Below are 18,873 nucleotides of genomic sequence, written 5' to 3' on the forward strand. Positions count from 1 at the left end.
ACACGTTATTTTTTTTCCATTCTTTTTTTTAAATTGAAGTAGAGCTAATTTACAGTGTTGTGCTAATTTCTGCTGTAGAGCACAGTGATTCATTTATACACATACATACATTCTTTTCTATATTCTTTTCCATGATGGTTTATCACAGGATATTGACTCTAGCTCCCCGGGCTCTACAGTAGGACCTTGCTGTTTATCCATTCTCTCTATATACTCGTTTGCATCTGCTCATCCCACACTCCCGCTCCATCCCGCCCCCACTCACCCTCCCCCTTGGCAGCCACAAGTCTGTCCTCTGTGTCTGTGAGTCTGATCATGTTCCCTAGACAGGCTCATTTGGAACATGTTACTTTAAATTCTTGATAAGTCTGCCTTGAGATGCTCCTGGGACCGGGCCCCGCAGAACCGGGAACAGAACCGCCAAGCCCAGGCTGTGCCCTTCCTGCCGCTGAAAGCTCTGACCTCCCAGCATCCTCCCCGTGCGTCACAGCCTCTGAGGCCAGAGCAGCAGCGCCGGAGCAGGGCCTCTGCCCCAAACCACCACCTGCTCTTTTCTCACACGTTTGGGTTCTTAACTGCATCATTCAAGTTACTTAATTGTGTTCACTCTCTAGAGAACGTAAAAACTGTTTAAAAATGAACAAGGAAGTGGAGAACCCACCAAGGTAACCCCTTATTCCTCAGCCAACACTGGAACACACACAGCCGTTAGCAGTTTTGTTTTCCAGAGAATAAAGACGCGCTGTCTCTGCAGCCCAGAGCTTTCTCCTCTTGGAGGGGACACACCCTCCGGCCAGAGGGTCCGGCCTGGGCTTGGGTCTTTCTCGCCCTCTAGTGACCGGAGGGAGGCAGCACCCACCTGGGAGGACAGGCGGCTGCCCTTTGCTGTTGACACAGAAAGCGAGGTCCTTCTAGGGAAACTGAGACTCGGTGTTTCAACGAACGTGTCTCAGTGTCATGCGGTGACCTCAGTAAGAGGGCTGTGAGCCCTGTTCCCAGAACCTTCCTAGGGCCTCGGACAGGAACAAACAATCTCCTCTGGGCATGAGGCCGGGGAAGCTGGTGGCAGCAGGCGAGGTGTGGACCACGGCTGTGACCGCCGTTCTGAACAGAGCACCCTTCCCTGTGAGGGGCCTGTGTCACCTGCCAGCAGTCCAGGGCGCCTCCCAAGGAGGAGGTCATATTCTGGGCCACCCTGGTTCATTCTTTGGTTTTTTTGTATTTTTGGTGGAATTGTGTTTACTGAACAGAACCCCCGGGAGGCATTGCCCTAAACCTCTGAGTCCTAAATGTGAGCATTGTTCCTACAAACCGACAAACTCTTCTGGCCAACTTCAACCTTCAAAAGCAAACGGAAAACCTCCAAACACATGAGTAAAACAGAGATCCCCTCCTCTCCTGATCCAAGCAACACCGAAGGAAGGTGACTGACATTCCCCGGCACTGAGGGTGGCAGCGCGCTGCGGACGCGGCCTGGGGCCCCACAGCCCGCCCTCACGTGACCTGAGAACCTGACTCTCATTCGCGTCGAGATCAAAGCCAAGAGGCTAACAGGATAATTCAGGCTCCAATCCCACATGACTTGCCCGTCTAGACTGATCAAATTAATCAAACCGTTCCTCTGGTACTGAGTAAGAGCTACGTGAGGCCACGTCAGCCTCTTTTAAATTAAATCACGGAAATGATCACGTCTGTCTCTGACTTTAGAGCTGAGGAAGTTGAGCGCAGGTACACCCTCCCCCCCGGGGGTCACAGCAGCTGAGCCTCCCACAGAGACTCTAGGCTCAGGGCATCACCGTCCGGCCCGTCTCAAAGGGAGAAGCTGTGACGGGCCACCACATTCACTGTCCGTTTCTCTTTGAACCAGGGTATGGGTAGAAATTGCTAGCGTTTCTGAAAGTCCACAGCAACATTTTGGTGATACTGAAAGGCCAAATTACCTCTTGACAAAAGGAGCAATTTGAGGGAGAGGGGAAAAGGAGAAGAGAGAACTTTTGCTGCTCAGAGTAGAGCTGTTTACAAGGTGATTGAATCACTGTCACACCCAGACCTCACTCACCTCCTATGAGCCTGAAGTGAGGATTTCTGGGAATGGGTTTGGGGTCGTCCTTGGATTTCAGCTTTCGCTGCAGGAACCAGCCTGCCTAGGTAGCTGTCAGTGACCGTTTTTCCTGATGCTTATTCAATTTGCAATCTCCCTCTGCTCCGACCTTGGCCTTTTCCTGTAGAAAATGTTCCCTGACCCTGACCCTGACCCTGACCTCGGCGTGTTTAGGTACATAAACCAAAGCAAGGAGAATCATAGCCTTCACACCAGCCAGGATGCCCACGCCCACCAGGGAAGTGGTTTCCAGGGAAGGGACCCCTCAGGGCTCCTGGCTGAGGTCCATACCTGATTTCCCTCCTGAGGAGGGTGGTGGGAGCCCCCCCAGTCACTCCTGCAGATGACGTCTCTTCCAGGCCACGAGGTAGGTAGCCGCGACCTCCCCTGGGGCCCTGCCCTCGGGGGGCCCCGCTTCCCGCCTGACCTTGCTGCTCCGCGGGGTCCTTCCTCCTCTGAGGAGCAAGTACTTGGAACTTTGTGATCGGGATGCAAGAAAGACAGTGGGAGAAGAGCCCCGGGCCGAGCGTCACCTTGACCCCAGCTCTGGGTTTGGACCAGCTCTCACGGAGCCCCTGGGGGCTGCAGAACCCTCAGCTACAAAACGAGCCAACCCAAAAACCGGCTTCTCGAGTCCCTTGAGGCTCTGGAACCCAGAGCCTCCCTTGTGATGCCCGCTCGCGTGGCGGAGGGTTAGTAACAGGTCGGCAAGGTGGGGTCCTTCAGGTGGAGAAAGACAGGTGTCACGGGGTGGTGCCCGAGCGTGGAGTAAAATTGAAAAATGATACAAATAAGCTTACTTACAAGACAGAAACAGACTCGCAGATTCTGAAAACAAACTTACAGTTACCAAAGGGGAAACTTGGCGGGAGGGATAGATCAGGAGCTTGGGATGAACACACACCACTATGTATAAGATAGATAACCAACAAGGACCAGCTGTAGAGCACAGGGAACTCTACTCAGTCATCTGTGATGACCTATATGAGAAAAGAATCTAAAAAAAGAGTGGATATATCTGTATGTATAAGTGAATCACTCTGCTGTACACCTGAAACTAACACAACATTGTAAATCAACTAGACTTCAATAAAATTAAAAAAAAGCGGGGTCCTTGTTCTTGGTTTCTGCAAAGGCTCCAAGACCTAGTGCACGGTTCTCAAACGTGAGCAAGTGTCGGAATCATCTGGAGGGCTTGTTAAAACAGACTGATGGGGGACTCCCCTGGTGGCGCAGCGGTTAAGAATCCGCCTGCCAAGGAAGGGGACGCGGGTTCGATCCCGGTTTGGGAAGATCCCACATGCCACAGAGCAACTAAGCCCGTGCGCCACAACTCCTGCACTCTGGAGCCTGTGAGCCACAACTGCTGAAGCCCGTGTGCCTAGAGCCCGTGCTCCGCAACAAGAGAAGCCACCGCAATGAGAAGCCCGCACACCGCAACACAAAGTAGCCCCTGCTCGCCGCAACTAGAGAAAGCCCGCGCACAGCAACGAAGACCCAATACAGTCATAAATAAATTTTTTTTTTTTAATTAAAAAAAAACCCAGATCGATGGGCCCCAAGCCCAGGGTTTCTGATTTGGCAGATCGGAAGCGGGGCCTGAGAACTTGCATTCCTAGTAAGTTCCCGGGTGTTGCTGATATGCTCCTCATGCTGCCACACGTGGAGAACCTTCGCCCTGAGCTTCACAGGAGACACCAAGTACCACCCCCCAGCCCCCAGGCCCAGAAGACGCGGTGAGAGACGGCTGAGGGATTGTACACCTGCTCCACCAGCAAGACGGAGGCTCCTCCAGACAGACACTGAGACCTACACCTGCTGCCAGGTTGCCAGATACCCTATGACCTGTCTCCTGGCGTTAGCCTCCGGAAAAGCATGTAGTGACAACTAATATTTACGTAACGCTTTACGGTCTCTGAAGAGTTCTGCTTTACCTCATTTGTTCATCCTGACAATCCTATGATACAGAGAGGGGAGGTATTATTACCCCCATTTTCAGAAGAGGAGACTGCAGTTCCTAGTGGTGCTGTCTTTGATCTGCACCACAAAGCTAAAAGGCCATGGAGCAGGGACCCCGGACCACCCGAGGCTTTAGAGCCACTTTACCAAGCCACCCTTCCAGATACTCTTCTGGGTAACTGGGGCACTATTTCTAAACAAATAATTATTTCTTTGAGGTGCTAACTTGGTATCACCTTAACACAGGCAAAGCCATATTTTTCAGAAAGCCCTTTTCTCTGGCCCAACTGTCATAACCCAGTAGAAACCTGAGCGAGAAGCCGTACTCTTGCATTAGAAGGTCAGCCACTCTAGTGAAATAGTAAATTAATTTAGATCATATTTCAATTATCATTAGTATCAAATAGTTTTTCTGCGTTGCCCCATGTGCTAGAGAAGGGCTCCCCGGATAAGATTGCCAGAGGAAAATTTGATACTTAGTTCTCAGATTTGATTTTTAAAATCTCTTAGCTCTTTCTGGATTCCTTTCTGTGTTCACCTAACTTGGTTAACAGCAAGTCCTCGGAGACAGTTGGCAGACAGGTGGTATAAAGCGATGGCTGCAACTGGAGGGAATGAAGGCACCCTCCCCTGTACACACCCTTCACCATCAACGGCGATGAACTTCCCAAGCACGTCCGTCATCCCTTCGGGGAGCGCTGCCTGTGATGAGTCTCTCATGCTGACAGCTCCAGTGTAGCCACAGGGAATGTGGACCTAGTTTTTAGGATAAAGGAACCACACAAAAAAATCACCCATCATCTTAAATGTTTCTACTTGAGGACAAATGGACTGTCTTACAAGGACTTGACTGTGCTTGTTGTGTTATGAAACATTGACCCGGGATAGAGCTTTTGCAAGAGAGATTAAAAACCTTGCTCCTTCCTGAGATTCTCACCCCGTCACAGGGTCCTGCATCCCTCATTGGCAATGTGGCAAGGCTGGGTGGAGCACAGGCTCTGACCAGTGGGATCTCCCAAGTCACTCGTTACCGAGAGAGTTGAGCTTTCTTTCTTACAATCAAATCCCTGTCCAAGCAAGCCTGAGGCCCTGAGACAAGATTCTGAGCAGAGAGGGAAGGACAAACATCGTTGGCCTCCCGGCCGACATGAAAGTTGGAGAGTGTCCGAGCACCAGTCGGAAAGAGATGGGCCTGGGCGAACGGCAGGGGCCGAGCAGAGGAGGGCAAAGGCTGGGGTGACGCGTGGACTGGGGTGTGAACAGTGCTAGCCATAGGGAAAGGAGCGAAACAATTAGTAAAGTAAGTGTTCAGTAAAAGCTTATTAAAGGAGTTTCAGCAAAAGGATTTCTAGCAAACTGGCTGAGAGCCACCCAGAGATGCCAGCTGGTCTCTCCCTGACGTCTTCCTAGCCTGGGTTTTACAAACTCAGCCAACTACCTTCTCACCTAAACTTGGTAGCAGTTACGCCTCTTCAACTATTACCTTGGATTAGGATGCAAAGCACTGGCTTCTGAGTTAACAGTTCAACGAGGATGCTTTTCTGCCTGGAAACCCCCCTGGCCTCACACCCCCTAAGTGTTTCTCCCCCAGGGTTTAGGGGGCAGTGGACTGGGATAAGGAAGGCACAATTGGACCCCAAACGCCAGCTGCACCCTGGCAACACCGTGGCGAGGTCTGTGACTCCTCCGGTCTTTTATTTTTCTTAATAAAGATGGATTTGATGCAGCTGTGTGTTTGCCATACCCTTGGTGGCAGTCTTCACGTCTTCCTAAGCCTTTATTTTTTCATTTTAAAAATGGGAATAAAATAACCATTTCATAAGGTTACTGGGAGGAAAAATAAGGCATCACGTGCAACGCACGTAGCACAACGCCCACCATGGAGGACGTGCTTCCTCGTTACGTGATTACCTGGTGAGGGCGGCCCTAGGGCTCCGAGGTTCTGGCCGGGAGCTGTGGCTGCACAGGTTATGTGATGCGAGAAGTGATGCCAAAGTGTGTTTCCCGCTTCAGTGTCTCCCTCCACTTTCTCGTTGACCAAGTGGAGGTCCCGAAGACAATTCCTGCCGCCTGGGAACATCGTGAGGACTCACTAAAATACTACAGGAGGGACTGCGGGCTTGCGCCAGAGGCAAACAGTTTACCATCACTTACTCTTTCGACTGAGAGGTTCCAGACTCACTGATCTATTCCTGGGTCAACAGCACGCAGATGACGCCGGGAGCCACGGCCTCCGGAATGCAGGGCCGTGGGCTACAGAGCGCCTCCCTCACTCCTGCTACAGGATCGCCCTTCCCTCCCCAGCCCGCCAGCACTGGAGAGATGGGATGGCCAGGACGGCGTGGACTGCAATTTCCCCAAGGCACTTCTGTTCCACCAGCCAAGGCCCACCAAGCAAATGGCAAAGTATATCGACACCTGCTGGCCTGCCCAGACTGACCTTTGAACACATGAGAAAATGAATAACCACAAAAGAGTTAGGTTATCACAAGGTTCATTCTCTTCTAAAGTAACAAAAGTCCCAGCCAGTGTGCTGAAGTCTGATACCCTCTCCCCTTCCCCCTGCTACAGGGTCCTCAGTAATAACATTACGAGCTCAGGCTGGAATGTCAACTTGAACTTTAGCATTTGCGGCACAACCAGCCATTACTCCGTTTAAGCAGACGTCTTTTATTTGATTGAGCATTCCAATTTACTCTGCACTTCCTGAGGCCCTTGGGTTAAAACAACATGCTCTGATGCAATGAAAACCAGCAAGAAGATATATTCCTGACTTCCAGTAGCACCAGGCCGGCTGAATCCACCCAAGCACACTTCAACGGTGTTAATCAGCCTGGAGATGAAATGGTTTTCTCTCCTTTCTTTATGTCCACACATTCAACTCAGAAGCCCGCCCCCATTCCACTCAGTCTTTTGATGGTATATAAACGTTCACAGTTTCAGGAATAACCCAGCATCTCTTGGAGCTAAAAGGTAGTGTCACTGAATAGTTTTGAGGCGTATTAGACCAAGAAGAAAAGAAGTTCAGCCTTCAATAGTTAATTCTAGTTCTGTAACTCCTGCCAGGAGTGCAGGGTATAAGAACTTTATAATATTCTTTTCTTTCTTTTTAATGTTTACTTATTTATTTATTTTGGCTGCCTCGGGTCTTAGTTGTGGCATGCAGGATCTTGCGTTGCAGCACGGGGCTCTTCAGTGTGGTGCACGGGCTTCTCTCTAGTTGTGGTGTTTAGCGGTTATGGCGCATGGGCTTAGTTGCCCCGCGGCATGTGGGACCTTAATTCCCCAGTCAGGGATCGAACCGGTGTCCCCTGCATTGCAAGACAGATTTTTAACCACAGGGAAGTCCAAAACTTTATAATATTCTTGAGGACATAAAACCAGGAAAGGGATCAGGGAGACGTTGGTACTGACTTGGGCTTTAAAGCAAAGACAGGACTTGGTAGATGAAAAGGAGAAAAGAGGAAGAGCTGGCACACGGGGCCACACAGTGAAGGCAGGTACGCACAGGTGAGCACGGCATGCGTGCACTCAACAAGTGTTTAATAGGGCATGTTCTGTGTGCCAGGAAATGGGCCGGATCCGGGAGCCATCGACGAACGCAAATATCTCCTGGAATTTGCACTCTCGTGAAGGCAGAGGGACAACAAAAAATAGGTGAGTAACATGTGGAGATGCCAGTTGGTAACAAGTGCTCAGGTGAAAGGACAGAGCCAGGAAGGGAGTGGGGAGCTTGAGTCACGGAGTCACTCTTCCCACAGAGTGACCGAGCGATGCCTCTCTGAAAAGTGACCATCTTAGTAAGTCCTGGGGGAGGTGAGGGAGTGAGCTTGACCGCTCGATGGGGGAAGAGTGTTGTGCACAGACGGTACAGTAGGTGCAAAGGCCCTGAGGTAGAACTACATGCAAAGAGTGAAAGCACGCATTCTCAACAGGGAGACATCATCCAAAGGGGCAGGAAATTCACTCTTGGAGGACGAAAAAAGCTTACTCTTTTAATGCGTAAAGCAGGGGTCCCCAACCTCCAGGCCATGGACTGGTACTGGTCCGCGGCCTGTTAGGAACCAGGCCGCAGAGCAGGAGGTGAGTGGTGGGCGGGCGAGTGAAGCTTCATCTGCCGCTGCCCGTGGCTCGCATGACCGCCTCGACCAACACCCTCAACCCGTCCATGGAAAAGCTGTCCTCCACAAATCCGGTCCCTGGTGCCAGAAGGGTTGGGGACCGCTGGTGTAAAGCACAAACACAGAGACGGTAGATAATCAAATGCAGTATATTTATGGCGCTAAGATTTCATGGGGTGATGTAAGAGGGTCATTAGGAATAAAATATCTAAACAGCACTTCCCTTCTGCTCCCGGAGGAGGCAGTAACGAAAAAAAGTCAAGAAACAGAGTTTGAGGGACAGTAAAGGGGCTGGGCTGGCTAGAATGGGGTGATCAAGAGGAGGAGAAGAGGACAGAGCAGACACGGGAAATGGTCTGATAGGTCATTGTAAACCCTCTGACTTTTACAGTGAGAGGCGCTGCATCACAGAGGAGAGGCGCGACTTAGCTTTTCAAAGAATCCCTCTGGCTGCTGCGCTGAGAGCAGACTGCGGGATGACCACCGCGGGTGGGCGCTGTGGCCCAGGTGACCAGTGAGGGTGCTCCGTCTAGGATGTCCAGGTGAGGTGGTGGGAAGCAGTGGGTTCTGTGTCTGTCGAAGATGAGACAGACGGGAGACGCATGGATTGAATGTGAGGGTGAAAGAAAGAGAAGAGTCGAGCACGACTCCAGTTTTGGCCGGAAGGCCGGGAAGGACGGGGCGAATGCTGACCAGGAGAAGGGGGATGCGGAAGAAGCACCAGGAAGAATCGCCACCGTGTTCGAGGGGACCACTGAGAGAGGAGCAGGAAAGGCCGTCGGGAGGCTGGGCCTGGTGTGGGTGTGAGACGCCTACTAGGTGCCCAAAGACAGACGCTGAGGAGAGAGTTGAATCTCGAAGTCTGGGGTCCAGGGGAGGGGCCCAGGCTGCAGATACAAATCTCGTCCATGAGGCCTGGTGGTGAGATCAAGAAGGCTGTGAGGCGGGGAAGAAAAAGGAACAAAAAGAGAGTAGACAAAGAGAAGACAAACTCAGTGGTGGATCCAAACGCAAGTATGTCAGTAATTACGTTAAAGATTGATGGATTAAACACTCCAGCTGAAAGGCAGAGACTGTCAGAATAGAGATTCTCTATATATGCACCGTCCAGAAGAAGTGCAGGTTGAATACAACACCACATGTGAGCTGCAAGTAAGTGGATGGAGAAGGATACATGCAGCAAAGAGCAGGCATGAGACGGCTCAGGGGCTGCATTACTGCAGAGGAAAGAGACTTTAAGACACGAAGTACTGGGCTTCCCTGGTGGCGCAGTGGTTGAGGGTCCGCCTGCCGATGCAGGGGACGCGGGTTCATGTCCCGGTCCGGGAAGATCCCACATGCCGCGGAGCGGCTGGGCCCGTGAGCCATGGCCGCTGAGCCTGCACGTCCAGAGCCTGTGCTCCGCAACGGGAGAGGCCACAGCAGTGAGAGGCCCGCGTACCACCACCAAAAAAAAAAAAGACAGGAAGTACTTCCAGAGATGAAAGGGGACATTTCATTGCAATAAAATGATCAGCTCATCCAAAGTCATAACAACCATAAATGTGTGTGTGTCTAACGACAGAGATTCAAAACACAGGAAGCAAATATTGCTATAATTAAAGGGAAAGGGAGATGTCTCCACAATTCTAGTGTGAGATTTTAACAGCCCCCTCTCAGCAATTGACAAGATTGCTAATAGAATAACCAGGCAAAAATCAAGAAAAACAAGAGGATCTGAACACTACCACCTACATTTTTAGGTACCTGACAAGGGCAGAACAGCGTTCTTTTCAAGTACTCATGCTACCTCTACCAGCATAAACTATATGCTGGGCTATAAAAAAGTCTCTATAAACTTTAAAATATTGAAATCATATAAAGTATGCTCTCTGACTACAATGAAATTAAATTAGAAATCAATAATAAAAATATAACTAGGAAAACCCCAAATATTTGAAAATGAAACAACACACTTCTGAACAACCCACAGATTGAAGAAGTTAAAAGGGAAATTAGAAAAGGTTTCAACAGACTCACAGACACAGAAAACAAACTTATGGTTACCAAAGGGGAAGGGGAGTTTGGGATGAACAGATACACACTACTATATATAAAACAGACAAGCAACAAGGACCTACTGTACAGCACAGGGAACTATATTCAGTATCTTGTAATAAACTATAGTGGAAAAGGATCTGAAAAAGAATAGATATATATAACTTAATATATTTATATATAACATATACATATATAACAATCACTTTGCTGTACAGCTGACACTAACACAACACTGTAAATCAACTAAACTTCAATAAAAACATAAAATAAAAATGAAAGCAAACAAAACAAAACAAAGAAGTTTTCCAGTGGAAGGATAATAAAACTACAACATGTCATAACTTGTGGAAGGCATCCAGAGAATACTTAAAGAGGAATATACAGACTGCAGTCTTTTCATTTAGAATCGAGAAGTCCAGCACAGGCCACCCCATTCTATATTTTGAGTGCTGCTGACCTTTTAATCCTGCCTCAACAAGGGAGAAGCTCTCACTGAGTGACTGAAGGTCTGCACGCTTATCACAGGGTCCTACCCCCAACTCCCAAAAGCCCAAGTGTCTCCAAGCAAGATGCTTGGGCTACAGGAGAACTCAGAGCAGAAGGCAACCCCCCAACACCGTAAGTACAGGCTTTTGCTTTGATACAGATTTCTGGGAGGTTGGTGAATGAAGGCCATGAAATACAGTAAGTTTCTGCAAAGTCCAAGAACGTTAAACATCACCATCCCAAATAAACTGTAAATGAGGAGATGCCACCAGAAGGCTCGGAACACTGTGAGGATGTTTTCCCAGCTCTGGTCTAGATACGTCACAGTTTCTGGTTTTAGGTCCAAGGCTGATTCAGTTTTCTAGATAAACAAACCCTCCCCAGCCCTGATCCTGCAGCTTTGCTCGAGCAGCACTGGTCTGGCGTCAGCAGAAGGCGTCCAGAGCAGGGCTTCACAGCTGAGGCCGGAGCTCGTGTTTAATGAGGCGCCCACGAGCCTCTGGGAGGAAGACCAGGCCCCGCCACCAGGTCTGCTCAAGTGGCACCGGTGACAACGCCGGCCAGGCACAGACAGTGTCTAGTTACAGTACGGTCACAAAACTCATGCTTCTCGCTCCTCCTTTGAATCAGAAAGCATCAGCGCTGGGCTTCCTGCCGCCCCTGTGCACACCTCGCACATCGTGCACGCGCCCGTCTCTCAGCTGCCCGCTGGTCTGTACAGGCTCTTCTCCCTGAATCTCTTCGTTAACTCAGATCCCAGCGCATCCCCAGGCTGGAAGAGGCCTCCACACTCACACCCGTCTGGCCCCTCGGGCTGCCCCAGCAGGCCCTCTACCTCTTTCTGCAGCCCTCCTGGGGTTTAGAGACTCTCCTGCCTGTAAAGTCTTGCTTTGCCAGACCTACAACCTTGACAGGATTTTAAACATCACACGTCCCCTCGGAGCGTCCTCAGCGGAGGCACCATCCCTGCGGGGACGCCCCTTCACCTGTCTGGGGACCACTGGACGTCACGGCCCGAACGTCTCCGGACGTGACCCGTTCCAGGTCTCTGCAGCTGAGTCCTGCCGGGCAGGGCCCCGGCTTGCAGAGCCCAGGGCTGGGCACCACGCGGGCTGGAGAGGGTGTGGCAGGGACGGGACACGGCAGCCTCAGCTGGACCGCGGCCCCGCTCCCCCTCAGCAGCGCCGCCCCCCACCCCCTGCCCGTCCGCCCTCCCGGCCTGGCCCGGCCCTGGTCGCAGAGCTGGGGGCAGAGGTGGCAGGGGGCGGCGGCGGCGGCGGCGGCGGCGGTCTCCGTGTGACGGACCACACGAATCCGCTGCCGTCACTCCCGGGCGCCCCGGCGGGGAGAGGCCTCGCTGGCTGCCTCGTGCCTCTACCAGGAGCCGCCGCCCAGGCCTGAACTCCCGCGCACGGCCCCGGCCGCCCAGGGGCCGCTGTCCTGCCCGCAGGACGGGTGAGCGGGCAGCTCCCCGGCTGCAGAGGCCACGACCCCAGGCGCCCCGTGGCGCGTGCAGGGCGCTCGTGACCCCCGGGCAGGAGGGCCGGAGCCTGTGACCAGGCCCGCCTCTGCCAGCCTCCCTGAGGGCCACCTGGCCCCGGAGGGGAAAGCGTCCCTCCCAAATGCTTACCTGGCACCTGGCAGAACAGCTAGCGCGGAGGGGCCAGGAGTTTCCCGCACGTCCTGCAAACCTGGGTTATGAGAGTGCGGTCAGGTCTCTCGCCCTCGTGCGCGGCGGCAACGTCCCCCTCCGCGGGGACGGAGGCTTATTCACGCCGGGGGGCCCGGCCGCGCGGGCGGGGACGCCTCCGTTTGCTCCTTCACTCCCCTCCTACCTTCCGGCCTTTTTATTTTATTCCGTTTGACTTTAAATAGTATTTGTTTGTCTGTTGGGCTGCGCCGTGTCTTAGTTGCAGCGTGTGGGACCTTTAGTTGCGGCGTGTGGGATCTTCTTTAGTTGCGGCGAGTGGGATCCAGCTCCCCGGCCGCGGATGGAACCCGGGCCCCTGCCCTGGCAGCGCGGACCCTTAGCCACCAGGCCCCCAGGGCAGTCCCCCTTCCTGCCTTTCTGGTGGTCTTCTGGAGGCTTCCGTGCGCATGCCCCGCGTCCAGGACCCCCCAGAAGAGGCCTTCCTTTCCCTCGGGCCCCGACCCTTCTGGAAGGGCGGGCTGGGTTCACGGCGGGAGGCACTCGGCTGCTCGGACTCTGCTAAGCGGCTGCGGACGCCGTGGACAAACAGGCCTCGACCTCGCCAGCGAGCCCGGAGCCCCGCTTCGTTCGGCTCTCCTTGCGGGCGGCGGGGTCGTCTGCTCGGCCGGCGGGGGCCCTGGCTCAGGCAGCGTCGGGCTGGCGGCCCCACAGCCCGTCACCCACACGGGGGCGGTTCCGAGAGGGAAGGTCGCGGCCCCTGGAGGCGCCCGCGGCGGAGCTGAGCCGCGCTGCCCCGGGCGAGCCTCGGTCCTCGGCGCAAGGAAGGGCGCTGACTCCCGCTGCTGCCCCGAGCCGCCGCCGAGCCGCCAGCCCGGCCGGACGCTGAGGTCCCGCAGCCAGGGCCCAGCAGGGCCCACAGCGCCAAGGTGGGCTTTTACTCCCTCTGGCGTAACAAACCTCGCTGGGCCTGGTGGGCAGGTGCACGGGGTCCCTGCCGCCCCGAGGGCCTGGGGCCCTGGCGAGGCAGCGCCGCGTGGTCACGCCCCTGCCCCCACCTGCCCAAGGCAGGACCCTTCCCTGGCACACGCACGCACACAGACGTACGCACGCACGCACGTGCAGATGCACACACGCAGCACACGCACACACACGTACGCACGCATGCGCACATGCAGCACAGCACACGCACGTACGCATGCATGCACGCACGCACACGCAGCCCACGCACACACACGTACGCACGTGCACGCGCGCGCGCGCACACACACACACACACACACACACACACACACACACACATTCCCCAGCGGACCCACCTCACCCGCCAGCATCGTGCCCCCCTGAGCCCCTCGAGGGCCGCAGGGACTGAGCGGTGAAAATGGGGTCCTTCCACCCGATCCCGGGCCCTTCGTGGAGGCCACGTCCCGCCGTGCCAGCGCTGCAGGTGCCCAAGCGGCCCCGCGCCATCTGCAGCCCTGTCCTGGGAGCAACCGGGGCCACCTCCCACCTCTCTGCTTCACTCTTCCCAGAACCGCGGGGTCACCCCCATCCCCCAGCATCTAGCGCACCGAGCAGCGAGGTCGGCCGCCTTCCCAGTGCTCACGGCATCCTGCGCCCGCCACCGCCCAGCCCCCAGCACCTCGCGCCTGGACTGCTGCAGTAGTCCTAAGGGCCTTGCTTTTCCCCTCACTGCACCCCCGTTCGGTCTCTTCTCGGCACACAGCCCTCTAAGACGTAAGCGTGATCTGCTCCAACCAAAACCTTCCAACGGACCTGGCTCACTCCTTACATGCCTCCAGGGCCACACGTGATCTGAACCCTCCACCCATCCAAGCTCATCTTCTGCCGGTGCCCCTGACGATCGCTCCGCCCGCCCCACGCCAGGCCTGCTCTAGCCGGTGGGCCTTTGCCCCAAGTCTTGGCTCCGTGTCACCGCTCGACCATGCTGACCCCCCAACACGCTATTTAAAGTGGCAACATGGGGCTCCCCAGCAGTCCAGTGGTTAGCACTCTGCGCTCCCACTGCTGGGGGCACGGGTTCGATCCCTGGTCGGGGAGCTCGGATCCCGCGTGCCGTGGGGTGCAGCCAAAAAAATCAAAAGACAAAATAATGTTAAAAATGAAATAAAACGGGTCTGTTCCCGCACCACTCACGCATCTGGATTTTCTCACCCTGCGCTTCTTGTGCTGTGTTCATATCACTTATCACCTTCTAACTCACCACGTAATTTACTTAAGTGTGATGTTTACCATTTGCTGTCTGTTTTCCCGTGGAAGCGTGCGCGTTCCAGCGGGCAGGGGGGTTGCTGTTCAGTGATGTGGCCCAAGCACCGGGGAAATTTCCTGGCGCACGAGAAGGCGCTCAATTAATGTTTGCCGCGTGAATGGGCAAAGAGAATGTCACCCTTTACCAACAGACGCTGCAGCTCGTACTGGGCCCTGAAGCTGCCCTGCCAGTGCTGCCGGGACCCCCAGAGCCCATGGTGCGAACCCCGCTTCCTGCTAGCTCGTAGGTGTGTCTGCGCCTCGGCGGTGACTGCGCAACCGGGATTAAACCGGCATCACCGGCTTAAGCCAGATACGGAAGGAAATACAGGAAGTCCCCTACATCCTAACGGGTTCCATTCCAAGAGCGCATTTGTAAGTCTGATTTGTTTGTAAGTCCAACAAAGTTAGCCTAGGTATCCAACTAACACAGTCGGCTATATACCACTGCTTTCACGCTCGCTTCCGGACATCCTGGGCTTGAAATAAAGATGCTGCACTACTGTGGTCTACACAGTCCTGTAAAGTACACAAAAGCACGACCACTTGCAGAGGATGCACGCACGTGACAACGTACGCCAGACACGTGAACTAACTCACGTGACTGGGCACGCGAACGCACGTTCGCATCTTTGAGAGCTCGCGACTTGAAGGCTCGTATGCAGGGGCCATACTGCGCGAGAAAGGGCAGGAGAGCCCCCCCTCGTGCAGCTCCCTGTCAGAGAAGCAGAGGGTGGGCAGGTGGCTTGGTCCGGTTCACAGACCTGGCCTAACTCCCAGCCACTCCACCGCTACCTGGGCGGGTAGAGGACAAGCGCCCCGCAGGGTCGTTACAGCGGCTACGGAGATGATCTTGTGCGACAACCCAATCTGTAGCAGGGACTTGATCGATGACTGAACGCGGTGGCTGCCTTTGTAGCCCAGGCAGCGTGGCTGCGTTTGCCTCGCACATCGGTCCGGTACCTCTGAGGCTCATCACTGCTGTCCGGGCACCACCGGCTCGGCTGGTAGCCACCCCACAAAAGTAACAAACATCCTGGCTTCGTACGTGCACTGGCCCGGGATGGAAAGCTGAACGATCAGAGAAGTGCAGTGCATGGAGCAGTCACTACACAAAAGCAACCAAGTAGTTCAATTTGCTAGAAATCCCCTTCATGGCTTCTCACCACAGGGCAGTATAACTGAAGGCCCGATGGAGGGTGAAGCAAATACACACGTTCCTGGTTAAAATGAAACACCCACAGGTGGTAACTGCTACATCGAACTCATATTCTCTTCCCCTTCGGGAAGATTGTTCCACTTCCTTCCTCTTCAGGTAGAGAAAGTCCCAAGCTCTGTTTCTAGAGCCACCACGGTGCTGCTCACAGGTCCGCAGATACTGGACCCCGTCCCTCCCTGGCCTCTCTCTTTGGGAAAGAGAGGGATCTGTCTCATTCTGTAGGTTTGGCTTCTCCTGGCTGGGTTCTGCTTCCTTCTGTTCCCTCTGGGATCTGAGCAGAAAAGCAAAGATCAGATCGAAGCCGGTCTAACCCATCACCCGCCTACTGAGGTAACTTCCCCCCCTTTTATTTTTTTATTTCCCCCCCTTTTAAATTCTTGCCAACTCCTAAGAGATACAAAGCCCACTAACAATAATGCCTGCTTTCCCCCAAATTAGATGGACAGTAAGTACCATCGATTCAGCACCTTCCGTTACGTCCATCGTCTCTCATTTAATTGTCACAATCACCCTTCAAAGCAGGTCACACAATCCCCGTGTTACCCGCGAGGAAGATCACACTTCCCAGAGCTGGTTTTCACAAGGTCTCGGAGCTAGAAATCCGCAGGGTTGAGATGTGAACTCAGGTCTATCTGAATTCCTTTGCACTGACTGTCCTGGCTGACCATTCGGTGTTCCCAGCGGAGATTAATCGCATCTCACCCTGGGCTGTAAACGTAGCAGGTAAGGAAAGCCAGGTACCCAGGTGCCAGCTGACTCTCAGCTTGTCCCTAATATCATCCCCTGGCTGGACTCCTGACCCGCCCCATCCACCTGCCGGCGCTCTCATCAAATGGCCCGCTTCCCTGTCTCCTGTTTCCAACTAGCCTGGTTTGTTCCTCCTCCGGTCCAGTGGCCAGCACGGCGGTCCTGGCACATGTGGCACTCAAGCCCACTCGCATGATGAGAGTGGGTGGTGAGTAGAACCCCGCCAGCCAAAGCCTTTGGATTTTTCAGGGTGGATAGAAGAGGGTAGGCAGACGGCTTCCTGCAACAGCCCAGCACGTCCTTCCTGCAGGTTCTGTGTTGCTCAGATGACTTCCTCCTGGGTTCCTTCCCTCTGTCCCAGGCACTGCCCTAGACTGCTCACCTCCACATGGACAACTAAGTGTCTTGTCCATAGGGACATCAGAATACTGCCCTCGAGGATGTTTTCCAGCTCTGAAAACTCCATGATTTAAACACCAAACAGTAAACCTACAGCCAAAGAAACAGCCAAAAACAACCAAGGAACTGCTGTGCCCAAGGCAGGCATCTCATCGGATGCAAACCTGAGCTACTCTCGTGGGCACTGCTTACCATCCCGACAGCTCCAGAACCAACAGGTCCGACGCGACGGTGAGAGTTCGGATGAAGGGGGAGAGAACTTAGCAGAGGGTGTGATTGCCTCCAGGTAAGGGGTAGGGGGTTTACTCATTCAACAGACCTTTATTAAGCACTTACGTGCCAGGCCCTATTCTATTCTAGGCGCTGGGGACACTGCCGGAAACAAACGAGACACATACAGGCCCTGCCTTTGTGGGGTTTGCTCCTCAAGTGGCGGGAGAGAAGCCACAAATCTATAACGACTAAACCTCATGAGGATGTGCAGTCCTGCTCGGAACACGAGGCTGCTGTCCACCTCCCTAACCTGAAGCGGAGTCCACTGTCCGCCCGACACACAGGGAGCTCTGGAAAACAGGTGGGCCAGAGCAGAGGCAGCGAGGTTTTCAGGAGGATAAAACCAACAGGGACTCGATGTTGGGGGGCAATGAATGACCACGGCCGCAGGGCGCGGCTCGGGCTTTGTGTCGGGCGCGCGCTAAGGACTTTCCCAGCGTCGCCACGTCTGTCCCGCGCAGCAGGTCCTACACACGCTCAGCAACGAGAGCCTCCTTGAGTCTATGGCGGAGCCTGGACTTGACTTCAGTGGGTCAGACTCGGAGACGGCGCTGACTCAATATCCCCGCAAAAGAAGTGTGTTCATTAAAATAGTTCTCCGTCATTTCCCCCTTCCTGTCTCTTCAGGGTCTGCTTGCAGTTCTAGCAGCTTCTCTGAAAGCGTCCCCGTCCTCCTCTCCCGCCCCAGCCCTGAAGTGTCGGGGGGACCTTCCTTCCTGAAAGCAGCCCAACACCGCCACCTAGTGTCACCAGCGGGACGGCCCAGCCCGCCCCGTGCTGAGATCTGCGGGTCCTGATGCCGCTTCAAACCCTTTGTTTTTTTCCTGACTGCAAAAGAAGATGCTTATTGTAAAACTTTCAGGTATGCTTGTAGAGAACGACTCTAAAAGCCAAGTTACACAGTGGAAAGCCAAAGCAGCCCTGATTTGACCTCCATATGGATGTTTCTCTAATTTTCCTTAACTCCCAAACCCCACCAAATGGTATCTGTTCTTGTGATAGTGTTATTGGTTATGTGAGGTGCTATCCTTACCTGTGGGAGAGTCACGCTGGAGTGTGGAGGGTAAGTGCTGCAATGTCTACAACTGACTTCCAGATGGTCTGGGGGGAAGGGAGGGAACGGGGCTATGACAATGTGACCGACTCCGGATGGTAGCACACAGGTGTCCGTTGGCCAGTTCTCTTCACGCCTCATATGTCTGACATTTTGCAAAATAAAAAGTCACAAGCGTCACTGGGACAGGCGAGGAGAGAGGCCAAGCATGTTCCCAATGTCAGTATCCAGATTCGGGAATGGGGACCGTGTGTGCCCTTGCGTGGGGCTCCTCGGGGCCTGTGTGCTGCTTATGGGCAAATCGGACCCTGGGGGACTGGATTCCAGCCAACAGCCTCAAGGGCAGCCTCGCACCTTCTTAGAGATCAGTGGCTTTGCCTGCTTGATAAGCTCGGTGGAGCCAACCAAACAAAACATGGTCAACCCTGCACGGCATTAGACAGAAGATGATGGACATGACTGACTGACTGGAAGCAGAGAGGTTGCAGGGAGAGGGTCTCCCGCTGGCCTGCAGCACAGGCGCTGGCTTGAGTTGGCTCGTCTTTTTTTTTTTAAGAT

General features: G+C 54.0%; 1 protein-coding gene across 2 annotated transcripts in view; it reads right to left on the reverse strand.

Moving 5' to 3' along the window:
• Nucleotides 1-13,431, reverse strand: part of BAMBI (BMP and activin membrane bound inhibitor) — a 31,564-nt gene extending 18,133 nt beyond the window's left edge. Inside the window, exons 1-2 of one of the 2 annotated variants that reach the window (XM_079910661.1) lie at nt 12,543-13,431; nt 12,338-12,398 (exon numbers count right to left, since the gene is read on the reverse strand). The gene's annotated coding sequence lies outside the window, so the exon portion shown is untranslated. Of the gene's footprint in view, nt 1-12,337 lie in introns of both variants that reach the window. The other variant, XM_079910659.1, reaches the window with a different exon arrangement.
• Nucleotides 13,432-18,873: the final 5,442 nt, after the last annotated feature.

Source organism: Stenella coeruleoalba (assembly GCF_951394435.1).
Source record: "Stenella coeruleoalba genome assembly, chromosome: 2".
Classification (NCBI taxonomy): domain Eukaryota; kingdom Metazoa; phylum Chordata; class Mammalia; order Artiodactyla; family Delphinidae; genus Stenella; species Stenella coeruleoalba.